This window comes from Benincasa hispida, chromosome 4 (genome assembly GCF_027475165.1).
Source record: "Benincasa hispida cultivar pf3 chromosome 4, pf3_genome.v1.1, whole genome shotgun sequence".
NCBI lineage: Eukaryota > Viridiplantae > Streptophyta > Magnoliopsida > Cucurbitales > Cucurbitaceae > Benincasa > Benincasa hispida.
This window is the reverse complement of record NC_143481.1, coordinates 24,248,655-24,260,405: the sequence shown is the minus strand read 5'-3', so window position 1 is coordinate 24,260,405 and position 11,751 is coordinate 24,248,655. Positions and strand designations below refer to the sequence as shown.

General features: G+C 31.9%; 3 pseudogenes; all 3 read left to right on the top strand.

Moving 5' to 3' along the window:
- The first annotated feature begins 233 nt into the window (after positions 1 to 233).
- On the top strand, positions 234 to 1,281 carry LOC120076140 (uncharacterized; annotated as a pseudogene).
- Positions 1,282 to 1,854: 573 nt separating this feature from the next.
- Positions 1,855 to 3,534, top strand: LOC120076139 (uncharacterized; annotated as a pseudogene).
- A 1,563-nt stretch (positions 3,535 to 5,097) lies between these two features.
- On the top strand, positions 5,098 to 5,853 carry LOC120076138 (secreted RxLR effector protein 161 pseudogene; annotated as a pseudogene).
- The last annotated feature ends 5,898 nt before the right edge of the window (positions 5,854 to 11,751 follow it).

Sequence of the window (11,751 nt, the reverse complement as noted above, 5' to 3'; positions counted from 1 at the left end):
CTTAATTTTTAGAAAAGAATGTTATCAAAAGCAATTACTTTTTTAGTTTTCAAAATTTTGCTTAGATTTTAAAAACGAATGATAGATGACAAAACAAAGAAATTTATAAGTAGGAATACTAGTATTTATTATAAATTAAATTTTCAAAACGAAAAATCAAATAGTTGTTAAATACGTATGCATCGATCTTTGTTGAAAGAGATTTGAAAACGTAGGTGTGTTTCAAGTCCAAAATGGGAAAGAATGAGATTGCAATACATGAAGCAAACAAAAAATCTTACAATGTGTCAGAAACTAGTGAGGTTGATGAACAGCTTTGTGGCAACGTTGTGATATCCATAAAAAGATAAGCTGGAACTACTGCCTCCTGTTAATGTAGAATTCAGCATCTATCGAGTTCCCAAACAGCTACGTGGTATGAATGATAAAGTTTATACCCCTCGAGTCATTTCCATCGGTCCTTTTCACCATTCTACTCGAGAGGATTTGATAGCCACGGAACGATATAAGCATCAAGGTTTTGTTAACTTTCTAGGTCGTATTTATAAGATGGAATCATCGGAGGATCGGGTGAAACCCGGATCATTAGAGGATTTGGTGAAAAGCACTCAAAGTTGAATTAAAGAAGCTCGAAATTGCTATGCAGAACCCATAAACATGAATGACGAGGAGTTTGTTGAAATGATGCTTGTGCATGGTTGTTTCGTAGTGGAGTTTATGATACTAGATTATGACGGGGGCAATCCACATGCATTCACAAAGTTTGAAAATAATGTAGATATGTCATTCTTCTATACAAGACTCCTTGATATAGAAAGTGATATGATTATGTTGGAAAATCAAGTTCCTTTCTTTGTTCTTCAACGTCTGTCTGACCTAATACCCAAACATGAGGTCCCCATCTCTTTCATAAATCAACTTTCTGATGTGATCATCGCCACAAAATCAAAGCACTTGATCGATCACTTCAGCTACCCCGTCGTCTCTATGATGCCTTCTTCTAATATGCAAAAGAAGAAACATGAGGAAGATAGTGAGAAGATCATATTTAAGAACAAATTCTTAAGCTCATTGATTTTCTGCTTCCCCTTGCCTTGTCTTCAAAAGAAGCATGGCCAGAATCAGGAAAAGAGGATCACTCCTCCATCCATAACTGAGCTCTGCGAGGCTGGTGTCATCATAAAAAAGGCAAAAGATCCCAAATGTATGGTTGACATAAGCTTCAAAAATGGGGTTTTGGAAATCCCACTTTTATATATTGATGGTGCTTTGAACTTATGATGCGAAACCTAATAACATTTGAGCATTTTCCTGTAGCAAATAAGGACAAGTATGTAATCACATATGTCTTATTTATGGATTCCTTGATAAACACAGAGAAAGACGTGAGTTTACTTGTGAAAGCTGAAGTCATAATCAACGGAATTGGCAGGAGTGATAAAGAAGTTTCAAATCTTTTTAATAATCTCAGTAGATTTATCACAGTAGTACATAATCCTGTTGAAATATAAACTTGGTTTTAGGTTAGAAGTAATTGGGGCTAGCCCAAACAAAAGCCCAAGTTCTAGAAAATGTCAAACATTAGAATATTCTAGAGATATTACTTGTAGAAGATGCTTAGAGTAGATTGAAGAATTATCTACAAAATATAAGAAAAAAGTGTAACTGTATAAAATATTCTAGAGAGACATTTGTAACCATTAAATCATGAATGTATTGGCAAAATCCTAACCATAGATTTATGGGAGATAACTAATATAAATAGGAGGTATGTCTTACTATTTTTCAAGTACCAATAACACTAGTCGCCTCTTTCTCAATTCTCTCTTCCAAATTTCCTCCAACCTCCAAAATTTCTTTCCAACAAAGTGGTATCAGAGCCTAAAGATCCTTTTCAAGAAGATGGCAAGCAATAGCATGGTTCCATTTCAAGTTCCTATACTCAACAAGAGCAACTATGATCATTGGAGTATCAAGATGAAGGCTCTCATTGGCTCACAAGATGTGTGGGAGATCGTAGAGAAAGGATATGTTGAACCAGAGAATGATGGTGGTCATTCTCAAGTGCAAAGATATAGCTTGAGAACTCAAGAAAGAGAGACAAGAAGGCTCTCTATCTAATCTATCAAGGATTAGATAATGATGCTTTTGAGAAGATTTCAGAAGCAAAGACAGTGAAAGAAGCATGGGAGAAGCTTCAAACATCATACAAGGGAGCAAATCCAATTAAAAAGATATATCTTTAAACTCTAAGAGCTGAGTTTGAAACTTTTCATATGAAAGAAGGGGAAGCCATATTAGACTATTTTTCTAGAGTCTTAACTATCGCCAATCAACTTAAAAGAAATGGTGAAAAGATTGATTATGTTAAAATCATGGAGAAAACATAAGATCATTAGATCAAAAGTTTAAACAAAATGATTGCCATAATCAAAGAAACAAAAGACTTGGAGATCATGACCATTGAGCAACTCATGGGTTCATTACAAGCATATGAAGAAAAGAAAAAGAAGAGAAGGAATTGTTGATCAATTGCTCAAGTTGCGAGTTGATTCGACTAATGGAGGAATTAGTCCTAATAATATAAGTGAACAAGGACGAGAACAAGGTGGACATCAAGGAAGAAGAAGAGGTCATGGACAAGGACAAGGACGTGGTTGGAGGCCCAATGAAGACAACAACAATAACTCCCAAAGAGAACCAGGGAACTCAACAAAAGATTGTGGACAAGGCAACTCAAGATCAATGTACGATAAATCAAACATTAAATGCTATAAATGTCAGAAGTATGGTCATTATGCATCCGAGTGTAGAGCTCCCAAAAATATAAAGTTGAAGAGAAGGTGAACTACATTGAAGAAAGAAGTCAAGAATGAGGAACCTTATTGATGGCTTGCACGAACAATGAATGGAGCAAAAATAATGCATAGTACCTGGCCACTGGGGCAAGCAACAATATGTGTGGAGAAAGAAGCATGTTCGTGGAGCTTGATGAATTAGTGAGTGGTAATGTGGCCTTTGGAGATGAATCCAAGGTAGAAGTAAAAGGAAGAGGTAACATTCTCATCTGGTTAAAGAATGGTGATTACCAATTTATTTCATATGTTTATTACGTGCCAAATATGGAGAGTAATATCTTGAGCCTAAGCCAACTCTTAGAGAAAGGTTATGACATTCGTTTAAAAGATAGTAACCTTTCTATTAGAAATAATGCAAGTAATTTGATTGTAAAGTGCCAATGACAAAAAATAGAATGTTTATACTCAAATTCAAAATGACGTCGCAAAATGCATCAAGATGTGTTAGAAAGATACATCTTGGCTTTGGCATCTTCAATATGGGCATCTCATTTTTTAGGGATTAGAGTCACTCTCTAAGAAGAGCATGGTGGGAGGGCTACCTTCTATAAGCTACCTTGATCAAGTGTGCGAAGGATGTGTACTTGGTAAGCAGTTCAAGAAAAGCTTCCCAAAGGAGTCAAATTCAAGAGCTCAAAGGCCTTGGAACTCATATATACAGATGTATACAGATTGATCAAGCCAAGCTCACTTGGTAAGAGTAACTATTTCCTTCTCTTCATTGATGATTTTTCGAGAAAAACATGGGTATATTTCTTAAAGCATAAATCAAAGGTGTTTGAAAACTTCAAGAAATTTAAACTCCTTGTTGAGAAAGAAACTGGTCTACTGATCAAGACTATGAGATCTGGTTGTGGAGGAGAATTTGCATCAACTGAATTCCAAAAATATTGTGAAGATCATGGAATTCGTCGACTCTTGAATGTGTCGAGATCCCCTCAACAAAATGGAGCAAAAATAAAGAACAGAACAATTTTGAACATGGCAAGAAATATGCTTAAAAGCAAGAAACTACCAAAGGAGTTTTGGGCAGAAGCAGTAGCATGTGCAATCTACCTATCCAATTGATCTCCAACAAGAAGTATATCTGGGAAAATGCCACAAGAAGCATGGAGTGGAAGGAAACTTGGGATTTTCCATCTCAGAGTCTTTGGAAGCATTGCTCATGTGCATATACCAGATGAAACAAGAAGCAAGTTGGATGACAAAAGTGAAAAATACATTTTCATCGGTTATGACTCAAATATCAAAGGCTACAAGTTCTGAAATCCAGATACAGGATAGACAATCATGAGTCGAGACGTAGTATCCGATGAAGAAGGAGAATGGGATTGAGGAAGACATGATGAAGACTACAACTTCTTGCCCTACTTCGAAACAAATGACATAGAGCAAATAAGTACACTGCAAACAAGAGAGAAGTCTTCTACTCCACTAGCTTCGCCAACTTCAAGTTCTCAAAAGGACAAAAGCTCAAACTCAAATGTTCAGCGCTTTAGAAGCTTACAAGAAATTTATGAGATAACTGAAAATCAAGATATTCTTTCTTTGTTTTGTCTTTTTGCCGATTGTCATTTTCGAGAAGCTATGGAGAATCCAAATTGGAAAAGCACTATGGAAGGAGATTAATGCAATTAATAAGAACGACACATGGGAGCTAGTCTCAATTCCAAAAGGTCACAGGGCAATTGGTGTGAAATAGGTTTACAAAGCCAAGAAGAATGCAAGAGGAGAAGTTGAAAGATGCAAGGCAAGACTATTGGCAAAAGGTTATAGTCAAAGAGTTAGCATTGACTATGATGAGGTATTTGCTCCAGTTGCTCGACTCAAAACTGTTAGATTAATAATTTCATTAGCAGCTCAAAACAATTGGAATCCATCAAATAGATGTGAAATTTGCCTTCCTTAATGGAGTACTGGAGGAAGAAGTCCACATTGAGCCACCTCAAGGCTATAAAGTTGAGGGAAAAGAAGAGAAAGCTTTGAAGCTAAAAAAGACACTTTATGGATTAAAGCAAGCTTCAAAAGCCTGGAATGCTTGAATAGACAAGTAGCTACACTAAAGAAATTTCATCAAGTGTCCATATGAGTACGCACTTTACATCAAAGTCCAAAATAATGATGTATTGATTGTGTGCTTGTATGTAGATGACTTGATCTTTACAGGTACCAATCCAAGCACGTTCAACGAGTTTATAGAAGAGATGACGAACAAGTTTGAAATGACAGACATGGGCTCATGTCTTACTACCTTGACATAGTAAAGCAAAAAGATAAAGGCATCTTTATCACACACGAAGGTTATGCTAAGGAAGTGATCAAGAAGTTCAAGATGGATGATTTTAATCCAGTCAATACACCCATGGAATGTGGAATCCAACTGTCACGTTGTGAGGAAGGAGAAAGAGTTTATCTAACACTCTTTAAAAGCTTAGCTAGAAGTTTGCGATATTTAACATGCACAAGGCTTGACATTCTCTATACAGTTGGAGTTATCAATCACTTTATGGAAAAACCAATAACCACACACTTGAAGGCAACAAAGAGGATTCTTCGATACATTAAAGGTATGATAAACTACAACTTGTACTATTTTGTGTCTGATAATTATAAGCTCTTGGGATACAGTGATAGCGATTGGAGTAGAGATGTGGATGACTACAAGAGTATAACTGGTTTTGTATTCTACATGGGAGATACTGCCTTCACATGGATGTCAAAGAAGCAACAGATTGTTACTCTCTCAACATGTGAAGCAAAATATGTGGTTGTTATCTCATGTATTTGTCATGCAATTTGGTTGAGAAATCTACTACTGGAGTTGGAACTCCCACAAGAGGAGCCAACCAAAACTTTTGTAGACAACAAGTCAACAATTGCTTTGGCCAAGAACCCAGTCTTCTACAACCGGAGCAAGCACATCGATATGCGGTACCATTATATTAGAAAGTGCATAAAAAAAGGATGTGCAACTAGAGTATGTGAAGACTCATGATCAGGTAGCTGACATTTTGTTTAAGATAATATTTACTTACGTAGCTATGTTATTTGTTTAGCATTTCACCTTTTAAAAACACTTTTAAAATTTTAAAACAAGAAACACCCATAGCAAACTTTGATAATAGCATAGATCAATGCCATGGTTTTTCCAACACAAACACAGCAAAGTAAAAAAGTTAAAAATCAACCAAAAAAAAAAAAAAAGGCAAAACAACCTAAAATAATTCAAACTAATGTTAGTAAAAAAAAAATAAAAACAATAATAATCAAATATTTCATAATTGGAAGTAAATAGATCATGTTCTTCGAGAAAGTATATGAACAATAATTAAATTTACTCGAATGGAATATAACTTACGACGGCAAAAGAAAAAGACCAAATGATCAAATGATATTTCCTGCAAATTCAAAGCATCGTAAAACATGATTTTCATATACATTCGAAGAATAATAAACTCATTGTTATTTGTCAAAAATTTTCAAAAATTAAAGAAATAGAGTTTCCAAAAAGAGAGGAAAATGAATTCAAAACAGATGCTACTAAAATTTTGGCCTTTGTTTATGGGCAAAAAAAATCATAAAAAGGGCAAATAAACCCACATCATGAAAGCCTGAACATCAAGATAACTAATTTTGTTGACGGCCAAAAAACATCATCAAAAATCTTTTGTTAACATTTTGTCATCAACAAAGGGTACATTGACAATTTTTGTCCATCAACTATATGGAAAAATCGTCAATGAAAATTCTTTTGTTGATACTTTTCAAACATCAAAGTAAGGTAATATTGACATTTTTTGTCCATCAACTATTTTTTAAAAGGTCAAGAAAACCTTTTTTATTAATGTTTGCTGCATGTAAAAAAAATTATTTTATTATTTGTTCACATATAATTTTATTGATTATTTTTAAGCGTCTATTATATATTTTTGTTGACATTTTTTACTCGTCAACTATACCAATTTGAAGAAAAAATTCGGGTCATTGAGACACCTCATATGCAAGTTGTAATCGATCCTAAAAATCTTTTAACCTAAAATTTGCATTTCGCATCAAAATGTAACTCATGATACCAAACCTATATTTTATATGAAAAAAATAAAATATATACCAAATCACTTACATATAGTTTGTAGTAGAACTACAAACCAATAATTACATAACTCTTATAAAACATATAGCTACACAACTCTACAAAGCAATAACTTCAAACAACTCCTATAAAAAAAAATAACTTTACACATCTTGCAAACCCAAGAATTATACATATATAACTCCTGCAAATGCAAAACTTTACACTTCTTTTGTAAAACAACTCAAACAACTCCTGCAAACCCAACGACTATACACAACTCATACTAAGTAACAACTTTACACAACTCCTACTGAGTAACAACTTTACACAACTTCTACAAAGAAAAAACTTCATTGAACTTCTGCAAACCCAATTACTTTACACATCTCCTACATGCAAACTACCAACTATACACTCAACTTATAAATCACACACGACTACATTATCAGAATTAGACAAATACAAAACGTATCATTCCTCTTAAAACAAAAATTACATAAACAAGTACCAGTAACTACACGATTCCAACAACTACCTAACCTCCTTTACACCAATAACTATATAGATCTTTTGCAAGCCACCAATTACATAACTCTAAAATTTCAATAACATATATATCTAAAATGATTGCATCTGACCATCTCATTGAAACAAGTAACATATTTAATAAATTTACTATCAAATAAGAAGAATATAACAACAATCCATCTAGAAACATTAAAATGAATAAACAAGGTAATTTTCATTAATCAACCAATAAAATAACATTTCTACAAACAATTAGTATCTAAAAATTGAATTATTTAAGACCTAACCCTACCAAATTGACATCATATCACATATCCTAAACCTAACAAAATTAACTACATATGAATCATTATAACGAACGTGCATCATATGTAGCGCCCTATAAAGTCAATATGCTCAACTCTCACTGCATCTAATTCCAATTGACTGTAAGGTGTTTGTCTCATCAACTGCAAAGGAACAAGTAAATGTAATTTATTAAAAAAAATATATACTAGGTGTAAAAATTATAGTTTAGGAAGATAATGTAAGAAAATGCATACCCCATATATAATTATTGTGCTCCTATAAGTTGCTATGCCGTGCATGAACTTCATAGTATAGTAGTACTCACACTTCGAAGAATAGCTTGGTTGTTGAGCACAATATATATACACATATATTTCAATCCATGTTATAAGAAAGAAAATACTTTAATCAAATGTATATTATCATTAAATCAAAATTGAAATAAACAATAATCACATTTACTTACAATTTTCATTACAACCTCTTCGACATCTTTATTTAAGAATTCTCCATTTTTACCTAGTCGAGCATGTTTCCAAATGATAGTTCGATTTGCCGTTTGTGATCATTTTTTTTTTTTTAAAGCGTATATAAATAAATGTAAAATTTGGTAAACATGGCATAATATATTTAGTAATTTATTAAGTGTTAGAATATAAAACTTACCAACTCTTCACTCAAATTTGCATAACCTTTGCAAGACATTCTATGATTGTATTTGTATGTTTTATATCGCTCTTTCTGAAGATTACTACATTTCTACATCACACATATATACCACAAGTCAGATTAATTAGTATATTTAATTATTCAAACATAAAATAATTTATAACATTCATCTGAAAATCGTCTGATAGAGTTGTTGTGACAAAAGTTTCTAGTAGAATACCCTGATGATTGAAATTTCAAGCATTCTAGCATGTCTTTGTATGGGAAAATGTGCCTAACTATTTTTGAAATTTTGGAATGAAACTCTAACTTTCATCATAATATCCTTCTTAGATTTTGAGTCTATGACAAAAGACTTCTAAAAAATTATAAAATAACATATATAGAAACACACGTCAATTTCAATACATCATATCTTATTGAATTAAACATTAAACTAATACATGTTACCTAGATGCAGATAAAAATTTTCCTAACATACCCAATTTAGTTAACTTTTTCACAGCCAGGATATAAAGATTTATCAGCATCTGTAAGTCATTTCTTAAATTCTTTTTAGATCATCAACACTATGTTATTGTGTTGCATCAATCATCTCAGCAATATTGCCATCAGGATTATCATCTAGAATTCGTTTGTTAAGGTTGTAGTCTACATTTGGCTCTAAATTCGATAGAGAATACCTAACATGTTTTACTCCATATCAAATCCAATTATCATATCTTTGGTCAATACCATATATTAATAAGTGATTTCTAACTTTATTAGTGTTGAGCATCTTACAATTTTCACACCTAACACATGGACATTGTATAAAAATTTTACCACTCAAATACCTTTGTGCAAACTCAATAAAACTATCAACACCTTCTTCATATTCGTCAGATAATCTATCTTTTTATCATCTAGAGTTATCCCTTATGTTATAACCTAATCAAATGAAGCCAATGAGACAAACCACATTATACTAATATAAGAAAAATAAATAAAATTAGGGGGAAGAGGTCACTCTTAACTTAAACTAAACTTATGACAAAGCATCTGAATGACTATCATAACTGCAGGATAATCATTCCATAACTAAATTTATCAACATATATAATTAAATTCCAACAGTAGAGATTTAAAGATATTGAAATAGATTACATAGCAAGTACAATTAAGGTTTCTAGTATTGCTTAAAAAAAACAAAGCATATAAGTGACTACCCTGACTGCTGGATAGTCATTTCATAACTAAACTAATCAACATACTATAATTAACCCACCTCTCCATATGTTAAGACATATAATTCAACTCCATTGTTTAGGTTAAAATATAGGTCTTGTTAATTCTATCTTACCCAAGCAAATGAAATTTATAATGCTCTAACAACTATTAAAACTAACAAATAGTTAAAGTAGAAGTAGGAGGTCGATCCAATGGAATCTCATTAATTAGCCTAAAATAGACTAATTGAATTCCAAAATATAAAAGATTAAACAGGGTGAGTTTTTTGTTTTAAAGAACTAGAAACTAACTAAATGAAAAGTAAGATTTGGTATTGGAAATTCAGTAATGAGAGAAATAAGAGAGATTATGAGATAAGATTCAATGGGAATGAAATCTTGGGGATTTTATGTAAACTAGGCAATTCTATCATTGACATAACACAGAATCATACAATTAGATTATTCAATAGTTCATTAAGAATAAATTCCTAAGGCCCTAAATCCTAATCTAGGTCTTAATTGCTTCCTAAAGACATTTCACAATTAATCTCTAAATTGTATTAAACTCGTGGGTATTCTTAATTATGCCAAATCTTGAAATCAAAAGACTGAAAATTCAAGACTGATTTTATGAATGTTCTGAATTAATAGGTTCTTTAAAGAAAATAGGAAAAGAAGTCCACATTTTCTATCAAGATTATTAATTCTTGCTGTTGGGAATGTCCTAAACTCGCAGTTCGTAAATATTGTTAACATATTTTATTTATCAAAAATATTGTTGAATTTTTTATTCAATAAATTACTATTGATATTGCATTTTTTTATGAAAATCTAATAGACAAATTCATGGCCATAATATGAATACTTTAACTTTATGTGGCGACATAAGAAAGGATCAAGTTTTAGTATGTAACCAAAATGGTTTATAAGTATACGGATGAGGTTGGGTACCTCATCCTGGTGACACTATTGGATGTGACCCATTTTGTATACTGATACAAATCATGTGGAGACATGTGAGTGGGGGCATCCTATGCAATGAGTTTGCATAAGATCGAACCTTGAAATAGTCACTTTTCTTTAAACAACAGTCTACTGTTAAAACTGACTATTTCAAACATAATGACCTAGGGTAACTCGATCTTAATCTTGAGCTAACTATGAACTCCTATTTATTGAGAATTATCATTTGATCTGCATAGGTGAGAGTCCAACAGCACTGCTTAATAAGTCTCCTATTTTGGGGATAAAACCGGATAGATAGCTAGAGACATAGCTTTGCAACATGGAATTCACTCCTACCCGATTTAGGGCAGATTGGTTACTCACTTAAGTGATGATGCCTTATCTTGAACAACAAGGTCCCACCCTCTCATGGAAGAGAGGGTTATAATTTATAAGTTGGACTATAAATCAACTGTTCAATGGAGAATCAATGAGAGCTTGAGGAGCAACTTACAGGAGTAAAATGGTAATCTTTGACCCACCTGTAAAATACGAAAGACATGTGAAGGATTGACTTACGGATTATGGTTAAAATGGACAGAAATATATCTACAATGAAGAGAGTGTAGCTATCGAGCTATAATGGAATGTCTTCATAGTTAACGAATAGTGATTAATTCAATTTAAAGAGTTTAACCAAATAGTTACAAATCGTTGGAGCTTATGATTTGTAAGTCCATAAGGTCCTTCTACTAGCTCGTAATTTGGATTAGTAAATTAAGTAATCTAGATGAGATTTGAAATTAGAGTTTAGAATTTTAAATGTTCAAGTTCAATTAGGGTTTCTTTTAATTGTATTCAATACAATTGAATTGTTTAATTTTATCGAAATTAAACAAAATTGAAGAATCAATTAATGTTTAAATTATAATTTAAATATTAATTATATGAAATTAAATTCATTGTAGAGAAATTGGTATTTTATTAATTTAATATTAGATATTAAAATTAATTAAACGGATAAATTAAATATTTTTATTTAAAATTAATTATTTGAATTAATTTTTATAAAACTAATAAAACAAAGAAATTAGTTTATTTGTAAATTTTATTTTAGAAATCATTTTTGAAAACAAAATTTAAAAAAAAAAAAAAAAAAAAAAAAAAAAAAAAAAAA